This window comes from Epinephelus lanceolatus, chromosome 18, assembly GCF_041903045.1.
Source record: "Epinephelus lanceolatus isolate andai-2023 chromosome 18, ASM4190304v1, whole genome shotgun sequence".
In the NCBI taxonomy this organism is placed as follows: Eukaryota; Metazoa; Chordata; class Actinopteri; order Perciformes; family Serranidae; genus Epinephelus; species Epinephelus lanceolatus.
This window is the reverse complement of record NC_135751.1, coordinates 23,910,811-23,937,939: the sequence shown is the minus strand read 5'-3', so window position 1 is coordinate 23,937,939 and position 27,129 is coordinate 23,910,811. Positions and strand designations below refer to the sequence as shown.

General features: G+C 42.7%; 1 long non-coding RNA gene across 1 annotated transcript in view; it reads right to left on the bottom strand.

Moving 5' to 3' along the window:
- Positions 1 to 27,129, bottom strand: part of LOC144458611 (uncharacterized) — a 55,577-nt gene that overhangs the window by 15,530 nt on the left and 12,918 nt on the right. Inside the window, exons 2-3 of the long non-coding RNA XR_013488003.1 lie at positions 25,942 to 26,040; positions 25,766 to 25,828 (exon numbers count right to left, since the gene is read on the bottom strand). This is a non-coding gene — a long non-coding RNA (uncharacterized LOC144458611). The remainder of the gene's footprint in view (positions 1 to 25,765; positions 25,829 to 25,941; positions 26,041 to 27,129) is intronic.

Here is a 27,129-nt window from a genome sequence, read left to right as displayed (position 1 = left end):
CCTACTGTTCATGAGCATATTGCATCTTGCATATGCGTAGCATTAAATTCTGAGGACGTGCATAATCAGTGCCCAAAATGGATGCAGGATACATGAGAGAGCCATGCGCACATGAATACACAGTTAAAAGCAAGTATATCTCCAGCCTAATAATATTCAAATTTTAAAAATAAACTTCATGAAAATATCAATATATGCAAAATATAACAATAAAGGAGATAAATTATGTGTAACTAAAGAAGCAAATGGCCATATACTGCATAAACTGTGTGTCACTTAAGTGTCATGAGGTGCACACCAAAGCTATAAATATTGTTTCAAGATGGAGGAAATCATTCCAAGACAGACAATACACAGTATGCACAGAAAAATGGCAGTGTGGAATACACATATGGATTATCATCTGTTCACAATGTTGCTATATTATCAGAACACGCAGGAGGAAATCTGTCATATGTGCCGTCACATGTCTAGAGACTGCACAGAGATGCAGAACAGTTTCATACATGCTATCCAGACTGGTAGTAATGAATAATCAGACTGAATTGTGAATTGAATTATGTTACTGAAATAATTTGGAGGTTTGGGCAGTGATTCAAAGGGCTGGATTCAGACTAACTGTGTCCTCATGTCTTTGCACCTTTATGGTTGTTTGAATACAAAGAACTAGCCCATACCCATCGAGTACAGCATACCATACCATGACTTAGTCACACCAAAAATGAGAAAAAAAACAACAACATTGGTCCACAGGGGGAGCCACAGCGATCAGTCGCATTTTAGCCATTTTTAAGCATTTTTCTGTTGTTATAGCGCCACCCAGTTGCCGATTAGAGTTAAATTTCTCCAGTCACCTTGAGGCATCCTGTTCTACATATCTACCAAGTTTAGTAAAAATCGATATGGTGGTTAGGCCTAGATAAGAAATTAGCTCTCTAGCGCCACCATTTTGTTTGATGGGGTCAATAATGGAGGGGTCCCCTCAGATTATGTGTGGTCATATGCCCACAAAGTTGCGTGGTGATGGGTGAAACCCTTGAGATGTTATACAACTTTATGTGATGAGCCACACCCTCCGCAATATTCATTGCCTTATAGAAGCTCAGTTTTAGTAAGTTTTCCAACTTTTGCCAAGAGGGAACTTTAGATATTGCTCCCTAGATTATGTTCACCGAGTTTCATACAGATTGGTCAAACTTCCTAGGAAGAGATCGATTTTAAGTGTTTTTCAAAAAATTCAAAATGGTGGAAAATCTATATAACCGGAAGTTATGGGTTCTTGAGGCAAATTTGTTCCTCGTGAGGAGAGGCATCTCTGTGCAAAGTTCCATGTCTCTACGATATATGGGGCATGAGATATGCCCATTCAAAGTTTGCAATTTCAATTGGTTGCTATAGCGCCCCCCTTTGACCAATTGATGTAATATTGCTTCATTCGCATCCTCCCATGACCCTCTACCACTGTGCCAAATTTCACATGGATTGACCAAGTCAGTGAGGAGAAAAACGTGGAACAGACACACAGACACACCCACAGACAGATCATTATATAGTAAGATATAGTAAGATGTAGCCTACAGCATGGCTCTAGGCACAAAAAGCATGCATAAAAAAAGCAGGGGGCGATGCGGTGAATGAAGATGCTCAGTGGCTGCAGAAACTATAACTATAGCTGCCATTTCTAACTTCCTTTCATGCTTTTGGGCTTTTAAGAAGACGTCATCAATGTCCACTTTTTTCCCAAGGCATCAGTTTGTAGTGTAGGCTCTGCTGCCACCTCCATGGTTTCCAAGCTCAGCCCTCCAATACTGCCAACCCTTTTCTGCAATTTGATCATGCCTCTGCATTCCCAGCTTTTGTCCAACACTGACTGATACACTGTAAGAACTGGGCTCCCTCATTATACTCCCTTGCATCCAAGCCCAGAAAGTCCAGCATTTTATTGACGTGATTATTAAATGTCACTCCTGTAAACATCACACACTAGCCCGAGCTACAGGAGACTAAACAGGCTCCCTACAGATCCCAAAACCAACTTACAAAACCACAGCAACACCGGCGCTACCTTTATTTTCCCTTTTGACTTTTTTTTTCCTGCTTTTGCAATCATCATTTAACAAGTCTGGTAAGCTGCAGCAACAGCCAGGCTTGTGGCTAGATATGGGCTTGTGATGGACATGAGGTTACTCTTGCCACACCCAGACTACTGGGCTCACAGTGGGGAAGTATCCGTTTACCCCGGGTCTCCCCAGCTCATTCTGCCTCTGGATGGATGCCTGTAAAGCCAAAGGGAGGGCGGGGGGAGGTGGGGGGGGGGGGGGGGGGAGTGTATGTGTTTCCATTACGACTATTGCGCCCCTTGAAACACTAGAAGTCTCATTTTAGGGATCCAATTTTATTAAATCAACTGTGTGACAACGTTGGACTGTTTCCACAACATGAGCAGGTACGGTGGGTGTGAGGTGCGCAGACAAAGTGCTCTTTGAGTGCTGTGGTCAGGCGCTTTGCCAGACACCTTTCCACACCTAGCACTCGGGGAGCCTAATTGAGAGTATGGGCTGAGCCTGTCGTTGCCGTTACCATTATTGCTCTCAACACATGGCCAAGAGGCTCTGATAGCTGTAACACTGTCGCTACCAAGGGCTCATTTCGAGTGTGTGTGTGTGTTTATAGGTAGCCTGGTTGAATGTTTTTGCTTCTGTCGGTGCCAGTGGACCCTGCTGCTGCATAAATGTTCTGACAATCATCTTACACTATTTAAGCCCCGCTGCATTTACTTCATGATGAAATATCCAGACTGAAATATAAATGGAAAAAAGAAGTGACAGGTGTGTGTCTGAAAATCAGCAGTGACGTGCGTGCACGTGTATAAAGAAAGCAAAGTGTGACGAGAGAGCGAGAAAGTCCTCTTACCCAGATAGAATAATTGAGAGGCTGCAAATCATAATGAGAGCCTAAGTAAATAAATAAAGGAGAGATTATTTATTTGATTTCGGGGAAGCCGGAGCTATAACTCATGTCTCATTGGAGTTGGCGCCGTTGGTGCTGTGGTTTCCAACATGCTGGGAGCCTCCTCCCTTCCAAGCTTTGCTCTGCTCAGACTCAAGACTCAGCTTACAACAAAACATACAACAGCTAACACCCTGTAAATCGCAGCAAGGGAGAGGGCAGGCATACAGAGAGATAGGTCTGGGTCACAGTGTTAATGTAAGCACTCGCAGGCTGGGGTCGTAGCAGTTGGTAAACCAAACGTGTGACAATTTTTTTACGTGCTGTTAAGGCTGAGATACAGTAAAAAGGATTTAAACAGTACAGATGGTTTTGTTTCAACAGAAATGCAGGGAAATGATTCATGTTTTATCACAAAGTACAATGCATCAGAGGATAATGATGAGAAATAATGCGATGGTTCAGTTAAGCCTCTTCACACTCCTCTCCTCACGTTTCTACATGCTGTCTCTCTGCAACAGGAGGTCTGGGAGAAAAATCACTCTTACTTTTGCTCAGATTCCAGTCCCATCCCTCCTTCTCTGGCTGTTGCTTTGCCAGCTGAACAGTATACAGGGCGGCTGCCATTTTGGCAGGGCGAGTCTTTTCCCCTTACATAGTTATTAAAGGCTGATTTTCCCCTCAGCCCAAGTCTCCTGAAACAAGGTGTGCTCCCTGACTGGGTAGGCCCTTCACAATCTGGGCCCAATTTCAAGTGGAGTCAAAGAGGAATGGGTTTGCCGGGATGTATGAAAGAGAGCAGGCCGGAAATCAGTGTCATGTCACAGCCAGATATGATTATGGTAATCTTTATTAATTTGACCACAAGTACATAAATACAAATTAGGACAAGCCGTCTCTGGTGAACGCACCCACCCACCCACACATGTATGCATTACATACTCGGGGCCGTGCAGAGAGGCCAACATATGGAAATACCTTTAGAGGCAACGGTGATGATATGTGATAGAAGACAACAAGTTTACAAATTAGCTTGTGACAAGTTTCACATCCTCATGTGGTGGGTGTCACGCTGCGTCACATCACATGCTAGATGGAAATGAACAACCAAAAAGAGCAGTTGCCTTGGTGATACGTCTGCGCGGACACACATTAACACATACATGCGCACATTCACAGAAAGACACCCAAGAAAACACTCTTGGCTGCAAGCATAGTCCAAATGGCGATACTTCCCCGGGTGAGACAGCACCCTCTGGCCTGTGGGGCTAACAATAGGATCCATTCTGCACTGTCCCCTCTGCGCTGCTCACAATCCTCCCTCCCTCCCCCCTCCGTGCTTATGACTAATGACCTCGGGGCAGGGGTAAGTTAGGGGTGAAGGTGGGGGCAGGGGGGGAATGATGCTGTCACTGAAGACGCCAAGACAACAACATCATCACAGGATTTGAACTCAGCCTCTGTCACAGCCACAACAACATCTTAAAAAGACATAACTCACAAAAATGAAAGCTAAGAGTCAAGCCAAATTGAACCTAAACTACTTTGCACATGTTGTGTCAGTCACCGTCTCTAAGTGATGCTTTCATCTGCCACCATCAATGATGTCTCTTAACTGATGTCTATCCGTGAGGAAGTTACAAAGAAAAGTCGCGTCATAGACAGATTTGCTGGGTAGCATTTGCTGCTTCAGTAAGCATGCGAGAAAATGCTTTGAACATGTGTCACGGTGAAAAGACATTCCACATTAGAGCCATTAGAAGTGCTGCTCGGCAGTTGCCACATCTCCCCTCTCGATGAAAAAAAAAAAAAAAGACATTTCAAATAAAACCCACCATATCACATTCCCTTTAGGAATACTTTAAATAGGCAACAGGACTGTATGGCTGTCTGAGGTTAGCGCATGTATCACTCAGCTGGAGGACTAAGGGAGGGTGGCACGAGGCCAAGCCCAGTTGAGGGGAACGTGTGCGGGGTGTGGGGGCCGGAGCAAAAGGCTTGAGCTGGAGCACACAGATGTGGAGGCACTGATGGATGTTTCTGGGACAGATGCTAGCTTTGCTCAAGCATGTGCAGCTGTGTGGACGAGCACACATGTGTGTCTTAGCGCTCGTCAGTGTCTGTGTGTGTATGTAGTTTTCTTTACAGTTTGTCAGTCTGTGCAGAGATTATCTTTTGTGCGTGTGCTTAAGGCTAGGTATAATGAGCTCAGGCCTCAGCCTACACCTTTTCTGTTCATCTTTTTTGTTTTACTTTTGATTTATTTTCTTTATATTTTAATGTCTTGTTGTTATCTGTTCTTTATCACGTGCATTCCTTTTTGAAATTTGTTAACAAGAACTTGTTACTGCTACTAATAAATTAATATTACTACTGTCTTCCTTGAATGTAATGGAACTAGATGGCACTCGGCTTGTGGTACTCAAAACAACAAAAAACAAAACAAAAAACAAACAAACTAAACTGTATTAAAAAAAACTCAAAAGCAATGTCTTTTTCTGTAAATCATGAGCCGGTTACTCAAGATAATCCACAGACCTTGTTGTGAGTTCATGTAGGAACTATTTTCTTTCTACCAAACTACACCCGACAGCCCTATCACCATGCAGAAAGAAGCATACGACTACTCATGGATGCCCGTGAGAGCATGAGATGTAAACAGTGTTGGGCTTGTTACTCTAAAATTGTAATATATTACTTGTTACTCTTTACTCTTTTCAAAAGTAATGCTATTACTTTCGTTAAGCTACTCCTTATATTACTTTTCCGCTACACTCCATGACATTGGTAACTGCGGATCTCCCCAAAATTTAGATGTGCTTCTGTGTGAATGTCAGGGTAATCGCTGTTAAGTGTAGCTAAGGCTAGGTAGCTTCTGTTTACCTGGGCTCTTCAGTTGCCTGTAAATGGTATCTTCCCAAGGGTCTGCCCAAAAGATGGAGAGTCACTCATTTCATCCACCTGCCACATATCCAGCCTCAAGCTTCATTAATTCTTTGTAGCTGCAGCTGTCCAAAATTAAAATCCAGTTTTGGATGTTTAGCTGGTGCAGGGCTACAGCCGACCTCTGCAGACGAGGAGGGCTCACCTTTGGTGGGGTGTATTTCCTGGAGCGTCACGTCGTTATGTTATCGGTCTTAGTAGCGGAGGTGTTTCAGACCGGAGGTTTGAGGATGTGTTTTCTGCAGTGGAAAGAGTTTAGTCCAACTACATGCAACCACAGTGTTCTTGTCATCTTTTCTCCTGACAAAATCAAAACGATGGGAATATTTCCAGCCGCTAAGGGAAGCGTTTCCAGCTAGCTTGCAGCTTTGTGATGGGCTTGCGCAATGCTTTGTTTACTAAAATCCAATGAGTCGGCTGATGTGAAGTTGTATTTCAAGTCAGTAGTGACGTGATAACAAAAGTAACGTAATCAGTTGTTTTGTTTTGGAGTAACTGTAATGCTGTTACTGAAATTTTATTGGCAATTAGTTACACTACTCATTACTGGAAAAAATAATTTCATTACTGTAACACATTACTGCCCAACACTGGATGTAAACATTAATGGCATCCTTCTAAGCTGAGCTGTAACACTAGCTCGCTCAGTGGTGTTAAGTGAGCTAGCAGTAGATGCACTCTTCCTTCTGCATGGTGATAGGGTTGGCGGATGTAGTTCGGTAGAAAGAAAATAGTTCCTACATAAAAACTGCTAAAAACAAAGTTGGATGTGGGTGTTCTTGAATAACCGAGTCATGATTTCTGGGAAGAGACATTGCTGTTGATTTTTTCAAATGTATTTTTTGGCACTTTGAGCAAAACAAGCCAAGTGCCATCTAGTTCCATTATATTCGAGAGAAAACATATGTCTACGGATGATATCTCCAACACTTGGCAACTCACATCAAAACAATCTAGACTGATAAATAGCACTAAAGGTAACAGGTAAAATATGCGTTTTTGATTTTGGGCTGAACTGTCCCTTTAATATAGGCTACACTTTTTCTTGAATCTGTAAGCATTTATTTGCTTGTTTTTATTTCCTTTTAATGTTTTTTCCCCAATTTATTCATTGACTGTCTTTTAAATACAAATTTTATGCTTTCTTAATCTATTACATTCAGTGTAATTCAATCCCCTTGTTAAGCACTTTAAATTGCCTTGTGCCTAAATGCTGCTATAGCTATAAAAATCTTGTCTTGCCTTCACTCCTGCCTTCCTGACTATTCATTTGTTTCTTCATTAACATTAAACAGTAGCAGATGACAAACTGGCCCAAAATTTCAAGAATGATGCACCCAAGTGGCAGAGTCACAAAAGGGAGCTAAGCCAAAGGATTCACAGGTATCACTGCCTCGACAGCTCAGTGCCTTTGGCTGCAGCCAGGGAAAAGCTTCACATGGCACAGAAGGACAACAAAGCTACCGAGTGAATCAGACTGTGAGCAGTATCTGCGCCCCGCTGAGTACGTGTGCGCATGTGTGATTGCTGTAACTGTAATCACAGTTTGTGTGGGTTCATGTGCACACTTTGGAGGGACGCTTGCTTGCATCCGTGTGTGGTTGGAGATGACGCAAGCCTTGCCGGTGCAAGCTGGTGCAGCGGTCAGTTAGGCCCTAATTGAACCGCCTGCTTCAGCTGCCTGATTGCAAACAGACCCAGGTGAGTGTGTGACAGCGCCCTCCTCCTCCTTTCCTTCCCTTCCTCCTTCACTCGCTCCCGACTCAAGCTAACTCACTCTAATGAGTTTCCAGAGCCATGTCATGCACGTTGCTCACTACAGTGCTAATGATTACAATTTGTCCAGCCATCTGATTAAGGAAGTGGCTATTAGAGCACCGTGCCACACTTAAAATCCTCCCCCACTGGCTCGGCACAGAGTTTTATGGGCGCAGGCGATGGAGTGTCACTGAGGAATAGCCTTGCACCATCAAAGCTCTAATGATCCTTAATAGCATATGCATGTATTTTACAACTACACTGCTCACAGAAAAAACATAATTATATGTAATATCATTCACAAGGTGTAGTAAAACATACATTTTAGAGGGCGGAGCTTAGACTGTGGTGTTCGGCACCCAGACAGGAAACAAAACTGATTTTTACAGGGCTAGGGCACCCGAAAGTAATTACTTATAACATAGGTTGAGGCTTGTAATAAACAATTACTTGGATTACACCAGCGTAGTACCTCGTAAACACCGGGGTCCTAAACTACACCTGAGTTTTCAGCCTGTCTGCTGGCTGGGCCAATGCACTACCTCATTGGAGAACTATGTGTGACAGCTTGGCGACTCTCCAACCGAGCAAGCACAGGTTTTCACAGAATGCTCTCATCACGTTATATTGAGATTATCAAAATGTGAATAAGGCGCTAAAATAAGTAAAGCATGGGCTAGATATTGGTAACAGATAGCGGCGCAGACTGATCCTGAGAGTAAGGAGAAGTGACAGGTTGGGGCAAAAACAAATGCACCAGCAGACTGGTGTGACAGTAAGAGACAGAGATCTGTGACTCATGATGCTCTTTCAAAGAGTTGAAGATCATCCACAAATAAACTACAGACCATGTGGTTCCCCGTATCCAGCACAAATGTTCTGTTCCTTTTCTCCCCAAAGGCCAATAAAACAAACAGCATGGACTCCACAACACACTAACCCCCCCTCTGAGGAGATCACACTGAGGGACTGAGTCCATCACTCTTTTCCTCCTTGTCTTTTTCACTCCTGCATATTCCCAGCTGCTCTGCTCTAAATCTTTCCTCTCTTCTGATCTGAAGCCTTCTACGTCTGTAGATAAAGGACAAGGCAGCAGATAAAGAAAGGAAGAGAAGTGATTGAAAGTGTTTGATAAGAAATCAGCACCTTTGTCACAATTCTTCCTTTCCTCTATCCTTCCCTCTTTCCCTTCTCTGGCCTGCTTCCCGGCCTCTGCTAGTAGGCGTAATACTGGAACGTTCTGTTTGCCTGTTAGCCCTGAGCCCAGCCCGGCAGCTAAACAGGCCAGCACCCCGAGACAGAGCCAGGAGGAGTGAGATTAACATGAGCCCGGAGTCATTACACTGTTCATGAGCCGTGTCCAAAGCAACAACTTTTATAGCACCTGTAACACACCAGCTAATCTGTCTGACACCCCTGACCAAATAAACACAGCCAACGCCGCTGCACACACACACACACACACACACACACACACACGCACGCACACCAGACCAATGCTGGCTTTGCACATAAAGGCGTAAAAGCAAGGTGCCTTCAGTGTTTGTTGTGTTTTTAAAATGCTGCTGCTGAAGATGAAGTGAGGCTTTAAGAGTTTACTGACCTTTGACTTTCAGTATGGTTTCGATAGCATGCACGCACATTACGCCAGACCCCTTTCTGTCTCCACCAGCACACCACCACCTCTGTCCTACCCATCAGTCAATGCCAGGGCTAATCAGTCAAAATAAATCCAATAAACCAAAACGCAGACCCCTACATTTAATTACAGGAATTGGGCTCTTGGAGGAGAGCGCACTCTGCCAACACACATACTGGCCCCTTTATCAACAAGCATACTGCACTAATTGCAGTCTCTGTGATTATATAATTTAACTGTATTTAACCACATTAGTAGAATAGTGTGCACTACCGGGAGTGGACATAATCCTCGGGAAGAGGAGATGTAGATAATTGAATAATTTTGATTCACGGGCTGATAAGGGCCAGAGTAAAGAAAGCTAACCTCTCCATGTTGGTTGCAATACCGTACCATAGTCTTCTCATTAGGCGTAGTCAAAGAAAGCCTTGTGGTGAGGTTGCCCTGGGCCGGTGACTACTGCTCTGTGAGTGAGAGGACAGGAATGATGGTGTTCCCAGGGAAGCTGGGGGTTAAAAGGTCACCAGTGATTCAGGTACTCATGGTGGATTGTGTACATTCTTGTATTTGAAACGGCTGCGCAGAATCAGAAAACTGGCAAACAAAATGTGAGTAACAGTCAAGTCAAACTGAAATTTAAATTCAAGAAACTAGTTTATCCTTGGGTTTGTTTTGACTTGTGTATTTGGTCAAATAATGGAGTTAGTGGAACTAACAATGCACTGAGCATGTGTTGAAATGACATGGAGAAAAAGTCATGCCTGCTGGTAATACAGCTAAGATTAGCAAGCTAGGCTAACACAATTTCACTGCAATGTCCCATGCTACCTTGTGCTTTTAGGGGCTGTGTCCACCAAAGCAGTTTTTTCCTGAAGCCGGTGAATTCTTATCAATTCTTTGCAACGGAAGCACCACGTATCTACACTCTAAAGCACTCCCAGCTGGGAGCGCTGGTGTTTTCAGCTGGTAAAGAAACGCTTTGGTGGACATGGGGCCTTAGTTGTTTTGTTTTTTTTCAATTATCTATGATGTTTGTAGTGGTTGGAGTACTTGTCTTCCATGCGGAAGGTCTAGGGTTAAAGTCCTGCTGGGGTCAGCGTCAGCAAAGGCATGCGGTCGCAAGAGGCGCCCATCGCCGAAACAAAATGGAATTACATTAATCTGAGCTAAGTCCTCAACGAGGGCACGTCTCAAGCTCGTCATAAACAGGAGGTTCCAGATGTAAAAGCGGATTCATCTATGATGTTTTTTGAACTCGTAAAGCAGACATTTATGACACGGGTATATTCATAAATAGCCACTCCGAACACTAGAGTGCACTCGGGCTCTGGACCATTTGTAAATTTGGGCGCTGTTAGAAGCACCACACTCTCTGGGCAGCAGAACGCCAAGTACAGTAAAAGTGACACTTAGCCAGTTGTTAATTCATTCACTATGCAGCTATTGCAGATACTACAAGCATACTTTTAATAATTTTCACCCATTCACTCCTTTTTTTTTTTAAGATATTTTTTCGGGCATTTTTAAGCCTTTAATCGATAGGACAGATGAGCGTGAAGGGGGAGAGAGAGAGAGAGAGAGAGAGGCAGTGACATGCAGCAAAGGGCCACAGGCTGGAGTTGAACCCAGGCCGCTGTGGCGGCCGCCTTGTACATGGGGCGCCTGCTCTACCACTAAGCCACCGACACCCCCACCCATTCACTCTTTATCCATTTATTTATTTGTTATTTGTCTTATTGTCGCTCCTTGCAGAGAAGCCAATTAAAGTTTCACTGTACTTTGTATAATTACATTAAAGCCTATTCTTATTCCCATTCTGATTCTGAGCACTCTTACCCCACTGGTGAGAAACTGACTCAATTCAAACTCTGTGTATATTGAGGAATTACGGCCCAGCCTGAGCTCTGAGGGTCAGGTCGGGCCGTATCAGGTTCAGGCAAAGAAATCTCCAGGAAAAACCCCACCTTGGATCAGTGTTTGTACGCTATATGACCCAGTTAGTAGTGCACCATGGAAGCTGACTGTGTCTTGTAGCAATGCAGACCTTTAAATAATAGTCAGTTTACATATTTAAAAAAATCCCTTTTGAAAAAATAAAAATTTGGGCTAAATGTTCTTACATAAAAAGTAAAAAAAAAAAAAACATATTTCAGTTCAACTTTAAGAGCAATTTGTCCACTGAGGAAAACTGCACTTTGATAGTATGATGATAAGCTGTAGTAATGCAGTCTCACCTACACTTGGTTGGTGCATAGAAACCAGGGTCGAAGTCTGTTCAGAAGAAAAGTGTTGGTTCACACTCACAAATATAAATCCTTTAGACTTGACTGTGATTTTTTTTTTAATCCCTGTTTTAGAACAGAAATAGTCAGGCGCAAACATTTTGGCTCGCACCTTCTCTGGTGTGCTCCTGTACTTAGAAAAAAAGGAATTTAAAAGACAACCTAATATAAATTGTGCAACAATGCAAACACAAATTATCATGATGATGACGATGAGTTTTATGTTGCAACATGACAGTGCTGATGAGCCGGGAGATTTCTCAGGCCCAGGGAGAGAAGAGGAGAGGCCCCTCAGGCGGAAGTGTGGGTGATCAGCCGACAGACCAGGACATGTGGTCAGGGTCGAGGGTCATCTCACCCCCATCTCTGCTCCCCCGCACCGCTGCACACAGGAAGTCCAAATCGACGCACACACAAACACAGAGAAGCAAGTGTGCACATACATGTAGAGACGCGCACAGGCGCACACAGCAAGGAAAGAATTCCTGGTCGCTGCTCCGGGGCTGACCCAGAAACAGTCCCCCTGCAGCAGCCGTGTTCTCAGCACAGTGATGACCTGCTCCTGGAGCTCGTAAACACAGGCCACCCAGAGAGAGAGAGAGAGAGGTAGGCGGGGGGTGGAGGGGACTTACACTAGCCTAGAGGCTGCTCTCCACTGGCCAACTGTCATGTCCTGTGACCTGACCTGCTGGACCTCGAGCTGTAAAAACACACACACATACACAGCTCACACACAAACAATATGGGAGACAGTCCAGTCCAGGAAGTAAGATTCTGTTTCTGATACGGTAATAGTAATAGTAAAGGTGTTTTTCTGGGGACAAATCATAGAAACATGATATCAAGTGTTTCTACTGAGGCAGTTCTGGCTCACAGGTTAATGAGGAAGAGATGTAGCTTCAAACATGCCACAAACGTCGCTGAGGGATCAGTATGACAGGTGGCACAGACTCTGCTTCCTCCTTAGATGCTCATGCAAATATCCTGTCAGGTGAAGGAGGAAGTGAAACCTGTTAACTGCTTAACCCCTTGCCTACATTTGCACACTGTGCCTCTGCTTGCCAGTAGGGCAAACCAAGCCCGATGATCTCACTGCTGGTGTCTTTGCCAGAGTGCTGACTCTAACTTACATGATTTATTTGCATAGCTTAGTGCATAGCTGGACTGCAGGTTTTTTTTCCTTCCTTGTACTCAAATGTCCTATATTCCAATTTGCAGCTAAACTGGGTTCAACAGCAAGCTGCACACTGAAGCACAACTGAAGCACAACTGCAACTGCAGGGTGGCTCCGTGTTTCAGAAGTTACCAAATGAATAACAAATGTTCTTTTAGCTTACAAAAACGTCCATAAATGGCTCCTTTCAACCAAACTTTTTTTTTGCTTGTCCAGAGTTAGCAAACAGAGGTTGCTGTGGGACAGAGCATTGATTATGTGCAGGATGTGTTTGGTACTGAAAGATGTTGGGGGGGTGTTAGATGAAAAAACAGTGTGATGACTGTTTAGATTCCCGCCCCAGACACAGACTTTCATTAATGACTAGAGGTCTGGTCATGAACTTGTGGCCTGGTCAAATAATGAGCGCGTTTGTGGCCCCGCAAAGAAAGTAACTTCTCTCACTTCTCAAAGTAGCAACTGAAGGCAATTTGTTATGTTCCTGCTGATTTTGGTAGCGTATTCCTTTGAGGCACATCTCAATTTAAAATGATCAGTGCCTCAGCAGATGTGTGTGTGTTTGGATGTGCGAAGCGCCAGATGTGTTAGGCACCTGTAGCGTGCTGTCAACGCTGAAGAGAGGACCCGGCGGCAAGCAGGACAGTGGAGCTTGTCCGGGGCAGACACAGATGCACAGGGTCACACAGGGCGACCATTGTGCTACCAACATTTATGCACAGACACACACACATACACACACTTACACACACACACACACCTGGGATGAGAGGCAGCAGCAAAGTGCCACTGTGTTGAACCGAATCAGAGAGCCAGCTGCTGTCTTGCTGTTACTGGGATCCACCAGTATACCAGTCTGCACCGGCTGTGACACAGCGGTTCAGGCAGAGGCTGACTGGCTGACTGGTCACCCCACGTGTCCCCCACACCAGAATCTGAATATGATAGATAATTGGCTTGTCACAGTTATTCAAGGATGATAATGCGGTCCAATGGGAAAGGACATGAAATAAAAAGGAGGCATTGCTGCATCTCCCAAAACAAACCAAACAAAACGACTTGTGTCCTTACATTTACACATATCAGAGTTGTAGACTCAAGTCACATGACCTGGACTTGAGCCAAATCTGGTGACTTAAAGGTATACTATGTAGAAACTGTTTCACTTTCGCCAGTGAAAGTGAAACCCAACCCCAGCTTTGCCTGCTTGGTGTTTCACATCGCTATATTTGCATTTCTCTGGCGCTGTGTTGCCGATTTTTGTAGCTTCATCTTGGATCAACCCAGTTGCCAGAGAAAATGTTGGCATTGAATGTTATTGCAAACCACTGATAAGTTACATTTGCATGTTAATATGTAGCGGAAATGTTGAAACTTGGTGCTTGGTACCACTGCCAACAGGTAACCCCAAAACACCCATGTTTGTAGCCCAAAAAGCCGATGGAATCCAAGAATAGCTCGCTACAAAACATCCCCGACTGGAGCCTTAAAAGCTGATGGAAACACAGTAATGACTCTCTAAAACACAACCAGTTTTGTTGTTGGTCTCGAACAGTAGTCTACAAAAGTCTGCAGCTTAGCAGCCTCTGGCCCATGTGACACACCATCCACCATCCCCTCCAGCTAAGGATGTCAGCTCATACATTACATCACTTTGGAAACATTGATATGATAAGTACGGAATGTGCAAATGTACAGTAACATATTCGTGGTTTGCAGAAACACAGAGTGCCAACATTTTCTTTTGGCATCTGGGCTGCTTAGATGTGTGATACTTGCAGTCTGGCACCTGGCCATTATCTTTTTATTAAGTCCTGACTTTACCTTTGCGCTGTGCACATAAACATCCTAAAGACGCACAATAAGAAGGAAAACAGGAGTCGACAGATAATTGGCCTGGCCCGTTATCGGGGCCGATATTATGAATTTTTAGGGTTATTGGTATCAGTGATTTTTTTCACAGATATGCCGATATACAGTTTTAGTTTTCCTTAGCTGCACTAGTACTGCACGTACCACTCAAGGCTCTTAAAAGCAAACTCAAGACCTACCTTTTTAGCCTGACTTTTAAATGAGCTCACCTTTATTTTATTTTGTTATTATTTATTTATTTATTTTTTGTTTTTCATTCTATTTTTTACATTTTTTATTTCTGATTATTGGTATTTATTTTTTATTTTTTTTATCTGTTTTTATTTAGCTGGCACATTCTTCAACTTTGTTACTTATTTATTTATTTTTAACTTATTTATTTTTCTATTTATTGAAAGATCTAAAATTTTGTTCTTTATTCTGAGTTTTAATCCTGTTTGCTTTTATTGTGTAGTGATTTGTCAGTGTTTATTTTTTTAATTCTGTGTCAACTATGATTTTTACAGCAGACATACATCGGTTGTAAATATCGGCTATCGGTATCTCTGTCTCATAATAATCGGTATTGGCATCGGCTCTGAAAAAACCATATCGGTCGATCCCTAAAGGAAATATGAAAATACATGCACAGGGTAGAGTCTCTGCAGAATAAATGCACCACCACACACTTCTAGTGGGTCACAAGTGATGACTGACAGGGATTTTACACTGCTTTTTAAGAAAATCCTCCAAAGTATACCTTTAACTACCTTTTAGTATACCTTGACTCAACCTTTAGGTTAGCATAAATGACTCACCGCATCACTTACATTATGTGTCCTTCCAAATGTATACGCTGTTGCAAATTAGTTGAATGTAAACCTAACCTCTAAGAGACAAAGTGCATGTGGGCACAAGGACAACTGACTTCAAAAAGCAAACTGTCCACACTTCTTTGTTAATCCTTTGATCATATGATAGGAATGTCCCATTTTATTGAGGTTAAATTGTGGCAGTTCATTGGCAATGATTTTATTAGCAGGACTTTCAAGGAATGAATCAAAGTCTGGTCCATTTATTTGAATGCTTTGATGAAGACCATCTATTTTTGTTTGAAGCACTAATATGTAAACCGAATTTACTGTATAGCCCACCTAAACTGAATTATGATACATCAATGACAAGTGCTGTTTGAAGAAAATTTGAAAATCCCTCAATCAAATAAACAGAATTAGAGATGTGTGTGCGTCACCGTAACAGCTTGATATGGAATCAAAAATAGCAGCAATCCAGGGGGACACACGCGATTGATCTTTAGACTGATGGACATAAAACGTTAGGGTGTGCGTGTCAGCTCTTGTCAGGTTTTTCGCAATACTTTGAATCAATTCCATTATTTTACATATCCTAGGTACTGACAGGCATGACAAAAACAAGAAGTGCTATGATACAACTTGATGATCAGCAGAGATATTCATACACGTGAGGGATGACTGATCAGAGGACAAATCACGCTACAATTCAATGCAAAATTCTTCACCCCTGAAGCAACTGAGGGTGGATGATAACAACATTCCTCCAGAACTCAATGTCCAGTTTAAAATGCAGATGTCAGATAGCCCCCCGTCCCCTCCATCCCCTCCTCTCCTCCACTCTTGATCTCTCCTCTTTGATTTATTCATTTTCTATGTTGGTGAGCCAGACAGGACAATGGCGTCTTTCATAACTGAGGCCATGTTCCCACTACCAGCACCCTGCAGTCCCCCAGAGTCCCTCATCCACCAGGCCAGTGTGATGTGACTTGGCCATGGAGAACTGGTTCTTCATGGGAGGGCAACACAGAAAGGGAAATTCAAATGCAGTAGATACTGCATATATTACACTACAGAAGAGTCACCATAACTGAAACGTTGTTGTAGGATCAATTCATGCTGCACTTTTGGCTCTAGTCTCGGTTAGCTTTTCTTGTGAAATGAAAGTCAAATAAGCTAATTATTAACACTAAACCAAACAGTCCAGAAAACAAATCTAAAAAGTATGAGGCCCTTTCAGCAAAAGTTGGAAAGCAACATTAGAGGTCCCCCATGCCATATAAACAGAAGCCAGAATGTGTGTAGTCATGTTTCTACCTCAAAGAAAAAGATATAAAATCAGAATGGAAAAAGAGGCTACATTTTCATATTCAACAAGCACCGGAAGCACTTCAGTGTTTTCTGTAAGTTTCAGTTTGCATCAGATAAGGCGATTCGGTGTGGGAGTAAAATATGGAATGAGAAAAGAGGGTCAAGAGCTGGAGGGAATGAAGGAGGAGAGAGGAGTGCAGTCAAATGAGGAGGGGGGGTTGGAGCAGGGGTCATGTTGCCTCCCCCTGTACTTGCTCTCTGAGGTGCAGGGAGGCTGACTGCATAGCCAAGGCTCCTGCTTAGAAAGACAGCCTTTCTTTTCTCCAGGCCCTCACTAATGCAATTGAGAGAAATTAGTATAATTATGCTCCATATTGCAGATTGAGGAGGCAATGTGGCCCGTGGGACGAGGATGGGGAGGGCAAGCTAGCGTGGGTATTTGCTGACGGGAATAACTAATTCATCAGCTACTTTTGCCATTTATCAGAGTACATTCTTGCATTTATGACATTACAGCTAATCAAATAAAGAGGTCCTGGAATGCTGCATCTTTCTCAAAATGTGATTCTGCTAATGTGAAAATGACTCCTCCTCTCTCCGGCCCGCGGCCCTCCTAGCGACCACGCTCCAGCTGCTTTGCCCGCTTGGTCGCAACCACGTTGGCAGAAGAATTCGTCCAAGCACCATCATCCCCTGATGTCAACACCAACTCTAGTGCCATTGTATTTCATTCACTAACAGCTGCACATACGCCGAAACACATGTGAGTGCGCTGCGAAGGACAGATCCATCAGATGAGTTCGCTCCAAGACAGATGTCCCCGACTCTGACACGTTTATGGAAGAAAAATCTTTAAAAGAAACGGTGCAAAACAAATCCATGTTAATAATGGATTTCCGTACTTGACGTTGGCTCGGGACTTCTGAGAAAAGGCACAGTAGGGGTGCTTCCAAGCCCGAACCAGAAGTATGCCTTTTTTACCGCAGTTTGGCTGAACATGGTTTCAGGGCCCTGATCCACCATTTATATATGCAACTGTGACAGTAATTGAAGAGTGCTGTATCCAGGGGTCAAAATGAGGCGCAGGATGACGGAGAAAGATGATTTAAGTATAAGGGCCGTGATTCTGCTTTAAAACAACATCAATATAGAGAAAATGTGGATTCTACTCCATTATCAGAGACATATAAATGATGTGGAGATGTAATGATTTCCAGATGATCCACAGGAAGTGATGAGGATGCAGCACGTGTGATGATGTGACCTTGAAACACACTTGAGGAAGACCTCCTCTTCCTCAGGCCGTCCGTCCGGGCCCCACCCTGCAGAGATGGAGGGAGCAGTGGGGGGTGGAAGAACACCATTTGATCCCTGCTCCAGAGAGCACCAGGCCTACACATCATCTATATCCTGTTTGGGGAAAGCAGCCTTTTGAAACCCATCTGCTCATCGCTCCCAATGGCATCATCAAAGCCACGTATGAGACAAGAGCATGCAACGGGAAGAGTCCGGAAACCAGCGACTGCTTTTCATGATCAGAGATTCAGCATTTGTAATTAAGGACCTCAAGAACAAAGTTTTAAAGCGGATGAAAAGCTGCGTTTTACATAAATATCTGCACTAAAAAAAGAAAGTAAATAAATGAAGGGAAGTTCTCAGCAGCCACAGAGCTGATGTCCACCCACTCAGACGTCCATTGATCATATATTCAGTTTTCCATTAGGGAGTTAACAGGTCAAAAACCAGATGATGCCTGGGTTTAGTCTGTTACATTATATGCTTACATCATGTGTGTTGCATGTACGCGACAAAATCCCACGCATGGATTCGCACACGGAGAGGGAGAAGACAACATAAAATCTGTTGAAAATAATGAGTTTCAACAAGTGATTTTCAAGTAAGAAAATAATTAAATTCAGAAAAGCAAGATAAAAAGCCCTGTGAGAGTAATAAGCGACAAACCTGATTACAACCAGAGAACAACTTCTATTGAATCTGAATGACCCAGATTTGTTTGTGAAACAAGAAACATACACAGTGCGCTAATATTTATGGGAAATATGAAAACTCTGCAAACAAAGAAATCACGACAAAGAATATTAATATCAGATCTCATTTTCTTAGATTCAATTGATTCAATTTCTCAGATTCACATGAGACACATTCTCTATGAATCTGACGCAGTCATACATCAAAGTTGAAAATTGATTTACGTGTAAAAAGGATACAGTACGAATGACAAACTGACAGAGTGTATGAGAGTTTCATCATGTGGAAGAAATATTTGTTTAAGCAATCTGAATATATCAGATATATATTACACATGCTGCAAAGCTGAAACAGATGACTAAGACAATAATGTAGTAAACCATACCAGTAAGCGACTATTAAAAACACTTTATATAGAAAAATCATTAAATCATATTAATAAACATTAATTACTGAAAAAAAGGCCCAGAATGCTTTAACTGCTTCACAGTGAAAAATTGGTTTGAGAGGAGATTTACACTGGAGATTTGTGGCAGTGCAGGGTAATAAAAAGTTTTGTGACCAAAAAGGAAAAAAAAAAAGATTGTCAAGGTTGTCGAGACACATAATGTGGGCCGTTAATCAGTCACGGAGCGGAGGGAGGCGGCTCCCTCAGGAAGCAATTAGCTGTGTTGGACCAGTTGCTAATAAAACACTTGGGTTACAAGCTACCCACAGCCCAGCCAGGCCAGGGGACCCACGGTACTGTGTGTGTGTGTGTGTGTGTGTGTGTGTGTGTGTCTGTGACTGTGTGTGTGTGTGTGTGTGTGTCTGTCTGTGATTGTGTGTGTGTGTGTTGAGGCCTAACAGGTAGACAGAGAAAGCCACAGTAGCAGCAACTGGTACAGCAACACTGTTTGTCAGTTTCAGTCGCTGTTAAAGTGATACTTCATCCTACAATCTATCTTTGGAGCATCAACACTCAGCCTCTGTGGGCTTGAAATGGCTGTAAAAAGTCTGGTCTGCTTAAATGATGTCAGAGTGAAACTAGATAAACTAGATTTACAACCTCACAGTTCTATGCCTCCGCCAACCAGTCAAGCTACATTTTGCAACCAAGTCTGTAGAGACTCAGGTGTAGATGTGACAGTCGCATTGCTTAAAGTGTGGATGTTGCTGCAAAGAAGCTACAAATTCCAACACATGGATACTTCACACACATCTTCAACTTGACAGCACAGAAGATCTCAAGGTGGACACCCAAGATTAGTGTCACCAATTCAGTAAATGTCTGACTGTTTGCTCCTGAGTTATGGCATTGAATAAAAACAGAAAACATTGAGTTGACCTTTAAAGTTGACCTTTAACCTGTTGGATATACAATGTCACCACGCCATCATTTTATCCTATTAGACATTTGTGTGAAATTCTGACATAATTAGTGTATGAATTCTTGAGTTCCGGCCAAAAATGTGTTTTGTAAAAAAATAGTGAGCTTGACCTTTGACCACCAAAGTCACCAAATGGACGTTTGTGCCAAAATTAGAAGAAATTCTTTCAAGGCGTTCCTGAGATATCATGTACATGAGAATGGGACAGAAGGACAACACAAAAAGTAATGCCTCTGGCCACTGCTGTTGCTGGTGCAGAGGTATAAAAAGTAAAACAAAAAAGACATCTGCAGAAATTTCTTAAGCCACTTTCCATCATGATGCTCAGTCATAGTTTGCATAGTTAGTGTATGTGTGTGCTCAGGGTAGTGATGGCTTGTGCGTCCATGGGTATGTGGGTCTTAAATGAAGTGCAGTCAGGCGCAATGTTGGCGAGTTATCTTTTGGCAGCATAAAGTGATTGTGCCACTGACCAACAACAACCTGGTTGGAATTTAAGTGTGCATTATTCAGATACTGAGATATGCCTACACAGGCGGGTTCACAATGTGTGTACATGCTTGTTACACACAGGAAGTTATTAATTTCATTCTGTAAAATGTGAACATAGCAGAGAGCAGAGAGGAGCTACTGTCCTAGTCACTATTATGAGAGACACTAAGTGTATTTACACACGAGGAGCAGTGTAACTTCAGTGATTATTTCAAAAGCTAAAAGTTTAGTTCTGGTTCCTCCAACAACTTTGCTGATTAAATGTTCCACAATATTTGCTGCATTGGCATCGCTGCTTTTACTCTCAGCAAAAACAAAAAAGCTCACTTTACCAATTCACTGAACCCGCCATGTAAAAAGGCAAAGGCTCAGGTACCTGGCTTTTAAAGGGGATGGAAGATGACACACATTCATACACAAACACACCATTAATTACTTACTTTGTGCCCAAATTATCTGCCGTTCAACGAGCAAAAGTGGTTGGACACACCCTAAATGCACCTGTGGTGTACACACCATGCACTCTAGATTGCTTTAATAGGACCAACAAACTCTAAACAGCCACCTTTAATGAATATATAAACTGAATTTCATGCATGTGACTACACCTCTACAATATGTCATATATCATTATGCTACAAAATTAAATTAAATTCTGCACAAATTGCAAATGGAATGTTTAATGCAAATTAATGTTAGTTTTTATCCACTTATTCAGTTGGGTGCCATCAAACCAATGCAGATGTAGACAGTGCCGCAGGATAATTAAAAAAGCACCAGTAAAACCTCATGCTCATGACAACAAGATTAAAATATGACAAATATGTGTGTTCCACATATAATTTCTGGAAGGTTGTAGTCATCTCATTGGTCGAATGGACGTCAGTGGATGCTTAAAGTCACATGCTTTATGGATGACACAATCTTTTACTTCATCTGTTTCCATTGGACTTTGACATGCTTAGTTTGTGTTGATGTGCTGACTTTTATATCACAGCCAAGTGTAAAAAAACTTCTTGTGATATTTTGACTTTTTTTCCCCTTTCCAGCAGGTGGATGCACTTAATATTTATAGTATATACATAAATGTTACAGTGTTACAGTGCAACATTTAAAACCCCTGAAAACTTGGTTTCATATCTGTAGCATATAATGACTACTGACAAAATTAGCCAAAGTGATCCCCGTAGTTTGGAAATAAACATTGTTGGTTATTTTATTAAGAGCTCAACACTCAAAAACTCAACCAGTTCTGATTCATGTAGCTCCTATATCCTGATTGGTGTCTTGAAATACGTGACATTACTTTTCCCAACTGAGCCCCGCCCACTTCAAACCACTAAGAAGAGCTCAGACAAAAATGTTATGACATTGCTTTTGTAAAATGACAAAAAAAAAAGAAAAAAGTTTTAATTCTGTTGATATAAAAACCCAACACTCACAGTAAGAAGCGTATTGAGGCCTTTAAAGCCTGCAGGGTGTGTGTGTTTTGAGTATATAATAAGAGTATATTTGAGGAACGGTTAAACCAAAAAGGGGTAGTGGAAGGCAACAAACCATTATCCCACGATGGGAAGCCATTGCCCTCAGTTGGGAACCTCTAGAGTCCAGAATAAAGCAGCCAGCAGCCACTAAGAGGATCGCAAAAAACCACCTCTTGCGGTGTGGCGAGCGCACTGATAGATTAGGTTTCAGCTCAGCATCCAGGCCCTGCCAAAGCCCAGACACTAGACACAACAAAACCAGCCCCTTTAGGAAACAAAGCCCAAGAAACGCCACTTCAAACTCTTCCCCCGGGGAGAGAGACAGGGTGAGAAGAGATAGAGGAGAGGAGAGGGGAGAAAGACAAGAGAGAAAGAAGGAGGAGAAGGAGGAGGAGGAGGTGGTGGAGATAAGTGGAAGCACATTGACAAGCTGTAGACAGCAGGCACTTCTCTGCATGTTTAATGTCCAGTGCAGCTTCCAATGTTTAGGAGGAATCTGTTGAAAAGATTGGTTACCGACTGCACACTTGGGACCCAAAACTCCACTTGATGGCTTTTTGTGAGGGATTAGTCTCAACAAAGGGTCCCATTTTTCAGAACTTGAGGAAGGTGTTAACTTGTGAGCATCATAAACAAAAAGCCCATTTGGCTGGCAACTAAGAGACACTGCAGATCTGAGAGGGTTCAATATTTACGGTGTGTAATACATGTTATAAAATATTATTCGACGACATATCTTGGTCTCATTATCACTTTAATCATTTTAGCAGCTCCATTACACTTGAAGCAATGCATGCTTGAAGAGAAAGGAGATCTAAAGTGAAAGTGTTGCTAATTGCTCTCAGATTGTGTCATGGGGAATTCGTTTAAGCTGTGATCTTATCTCAAAGCATAGAACAACAAAGATGGCCCGGCACTTTCTTATGAAGTTGGCTTGAAATACTGGAGATTTTACCTTTATTATAAGTCTTTATTCTAGTATGTAAGATTATTTATTTGCCATGTAGCAGAAATTAGTCTGAAGACCACTCTGAAGGAAATGAAGGATGTGGAAATGTTAGAGGCATTAGTGCAACAAAATCGAGCATTTGACTTCTTGAGGAATGTCATGGTGGTCAAAGCAAATGATTACAGACAAACATGAAGCGTTTGGATGTGCCGGCCAAATGCAATTAGTCATAGAAGACACACGCAAAGGCAGATTTACAAAATCAAATCTGAGCCTGACCGGCCAATGTAATATACATTTGGAGCCTTTCGGGATTTAACATTAAATCAAAAAAGATGTACAGCTGAAATGAGCAGGCATTCAAACGCAGGTACACTTTCGACATCCACATCTGACGCTAATTGAAAACTTTCCTCGGACTTGGCAGGCTGAGAGAGCGACATACTAATGCTGCCGAGCTCCAGACAAATCTTCTGTTTGCTCTCAGTTGTTTAGACTGCACCACTGCCGACCATATTTAATGATTACCTGTTTCCAGAGCTATGCACAAACACGACTAAGCCCGAGTAATTCCTGCAACAAAGCGAGGACGGCTGTGCATCTCTAAACTGTGGTGTGAAGTCATTTGTTGTGGGAAAACATGTATGTATGTTTTATTGCGCATGGAAACCGAGGTGTGTCAGCGGGGCCAGATTTTCACACGCTGTGTGGTCCTGCCTCCAGAGGTGAAGAGAAGAAGAACCTCACCCTTCGTCAACAGAACCGGAGAGTGTATTCTCTAGAATCTCGGCGGAGTGCTGATTTGCTTTTTCCCAGAGAATGACTCAATATAGAGAGGAAGAGAGAGAGAGCAGAGAAATAGTCTCTACGTTATCAGACCCGAGGGAGCCAATGGCAGGGCAGATATTCCCAGGAAGGCGGATTTTACAGAAGAGATGAGTCAGCATATATGAGCAAGGATGCAATCACCCTGTCAAAAGCCGGATGATTTAACAAGGAAAACAGAGAAAATGCTCTGATGTCCGAAGATGAGGAGTGTGAGGTAAAGGGGAAGACCCGAGGAGCGGTGAAAGCAGAGGGAAGGTGGGGGAATGATCTTGGGAATTCTCCCTCCACATCCTTCTTCTTTTTTTTTTTTTTATTGAAACAATTTGGGTCAGGCGTGCCCTCCCCTCCTCCCCTCCTCCCCTCCTGGCCTGAGGGTCTCCCCAGCACACATGTTCACTCTGCGGCCAGCTTACAGTGATTAGCCAGGCCTTCCTCTCTGACAGGTGCACCGTCACGCTCTTACAAGCCGGGTGAAGCCCCCCCACCCCCGCTCCACCACAACAGATACACTCAGTGCATCCCACTGCCAAGTTCATCTCTCTGTGAGGACAAACCAGCAGCACAGACAGTCAGTCACATGTAGCCAGTACTTTAGGTGGAAGGATAATTAGGCAATACGTAGATGATTTAGAGTAGATATTACTGTCTGTTTCATTCCAGATGATGCCTTCCTATATTAGTATTGATATGAAAGCCCAGTATATCTTCCGCAGTTTATAATCTTTGGGTTAACCACAGCCAGTGGCATTTCCTCCAGAGGAATCACACACAGCCAATATAAATTACTGAGTTGAACGTTAAAACATTCAAATAAAACAGATATTAGACAGACCACATTATGTTTCTTGAGTTCTGCGAAAACTAAATAGCCTGCTGCTTTGCCTTTTTCTCCAATTTAAACGGCCTGTAATTACTTTCAGTCTCAGGGAATCAACTTTGGTTTTTACAGTTGTAAGCACTTAAGGAAAATTATATTCTTGGCACCTGAATTCCACTGTGGCACAGCTCTGCTTCCCAGGTCCACACCGGTCTGATCGAAAAAACACCACCAGCAGCAGCAGCAGCAGCAGCGTTGTGGCAGCCTCAGTGCTTGGCAGGCAACACAATGCAGCGAATGCAGAGAAGCCATAAGAATCGTTATAAAAAAAAACAGAAGGGAAAAAAAAATCCAGACATGCCGTCTGTCTGCTTTCCTATTTGCATTCTAGATGTACAGTATAGTGTGACACTGCTTACCGGAGAGGTGGGTGTAAAATGGGAGTTTTATGGTTACGAAATTAAAGTGAGGAAAACGAATAATAGTGATTGTAACCAGAAGGGATTAAGAAAGTACAAAACAGAAAACAGACATGCCATCCAACTCTGGTGTTCAGTGAGCATGCGATACACTTTGAGATGGATAGCATTATAAATAGAGGAGGAGATTCAGTTGTGAAGACAAACTCCTTCTTATTATAGGTTCCTGACAGTTTCGTGCAAGTCATCAGGCTACTTAATGTTCATTTTCTACATCAACACCAACCAATAAAGTGCATCTTTTATTAGTCATTAAAGTCAACAACTTGCTCTGCTTCATCATTGCTCAATTTCCAAAAGTGATAATGCTCACAAGGATTTTTAAAGGAACAGTGTGTAAGATTTTAGGGGATTTAGTGGCATCTAGTGCTGAGGATTGCAGATTGCAACCAGCTGAAACTTCTCCCGGTTGGAATTCCTTCAGTGTTCATTGTTCACAAGGTTTTTACTAGGAGCCGAATTATCTGCAGAGTTCTCTTTGTCTCCAAAACAAACTGACCGGGTGATTAAAACCAGTAAAAACACTGAATAAAGCTGTTTCATGTTACAAATAAGCATTTCTCATATGCTGTTTGGCTGCAAGCCCAGCACCTGCTAATGAGTGCTCACCTATTTTCTCTGATAAATTAATGTGTGCTTACCTTATTTCTGATCCAGACATCCAGAAAGGATTGGAGCCGAATTATCTGCAGAGGTCTCCGCATCTTCAAAACAATTAAAGTCCAGTGATTTAAACCATTAAAAACACTAAATTTCACATTATAAATCAGTGTTTCTCTTATGCTGTTTGGCATGTCAGAGACAGACTGCTGCTCACCCTTTTTCTCTCTGGTAACTCCAGATCTGGATGATTAGGAGGTTTATACCGGGAGCTGAATTATCCGCAGAGGCCTCTTCCTCTTCAAAACAAACAGACCTGGTGATATAAAATGATAAAAAACACTACATAAAGCAGTTTCACACACACAAAAAACTGTTTCTGGCGCTCAAATTGCGGAGGGGCTGCGAATCATGAAATCTCAAATACTCCTATCTAGACCCAGTGTTTGGTTTGTCCATTCTGGGCTACTGTAGAGACAAGGCGGTGCAGAAGTTGATCTCCATAAATGACCCGCTCCCTATGTCGATATAAAAGGCTATAGATGATTATACACTAAAGAAAACATAGTTGTACATTTTATTCCATTTCTGCCAACATCCTCCTAAATCTAACACACTGGACTTTTTAAACTGGACATATCTACAGAGGGAATATTTTGCTTGAGTTGACAAGCCAGTTTTACAGCCATGTTCCTCTTCCACTCCCAGCCTGCCTAAGTGAGGACATGCTTCAGTTGCTCAGAGCAGTTAGTTAGACACAAGCACTTTAAATAGCCAAACGCCCTGTGTTAAAGAGTGTCCCGGTGAGCTTTGGTGCCTCTGCTGACCTCAGTTGAAACTGTCCTCTAAATGCAAATTTTCACTTTTGCATCTTATTTTGCATTCAAAACTTCAGAGTCTGCTGTGGCAGCTGGAAAACACGCTGCATGTGTATGGTGATGCGGGCTTAGAAAAGAGAGAGTGGCAGCTTTGAATAACCAAATAAGTTCGGTTCAGCTCTGCACATTTTTCATAAGGCCCAGGCCTTTTTAGATGCAAAGTGTCCCACTTGGAGCGATGCCTATCGTTACACATGTTACAGCTGAGAAATAGGGAAATGAATGGTGCAGATATGACAGTTAGCTGGCACTGGCTTACATGGTTTACTTCCCTGTTCTGCTGGAGTTCAGTTTGGTTGTTTGCATGCCCCCCCCCCCCCCCCCCCCCCCCCACACACACGACACTTAAGTACATAAGATGACAAAAAAGATTAACAAGAATTAGGTAACCATTTCCTGTAAATATGATAGGAACATAACGTTATGTACAAGGTTGTACACTTTCTGTCTCTCTCACACATGCATGCACACACACAGAAAATAATATTCTGCCTTGTTTGTGCTGTTGTCTAAACACAAAATCCTTG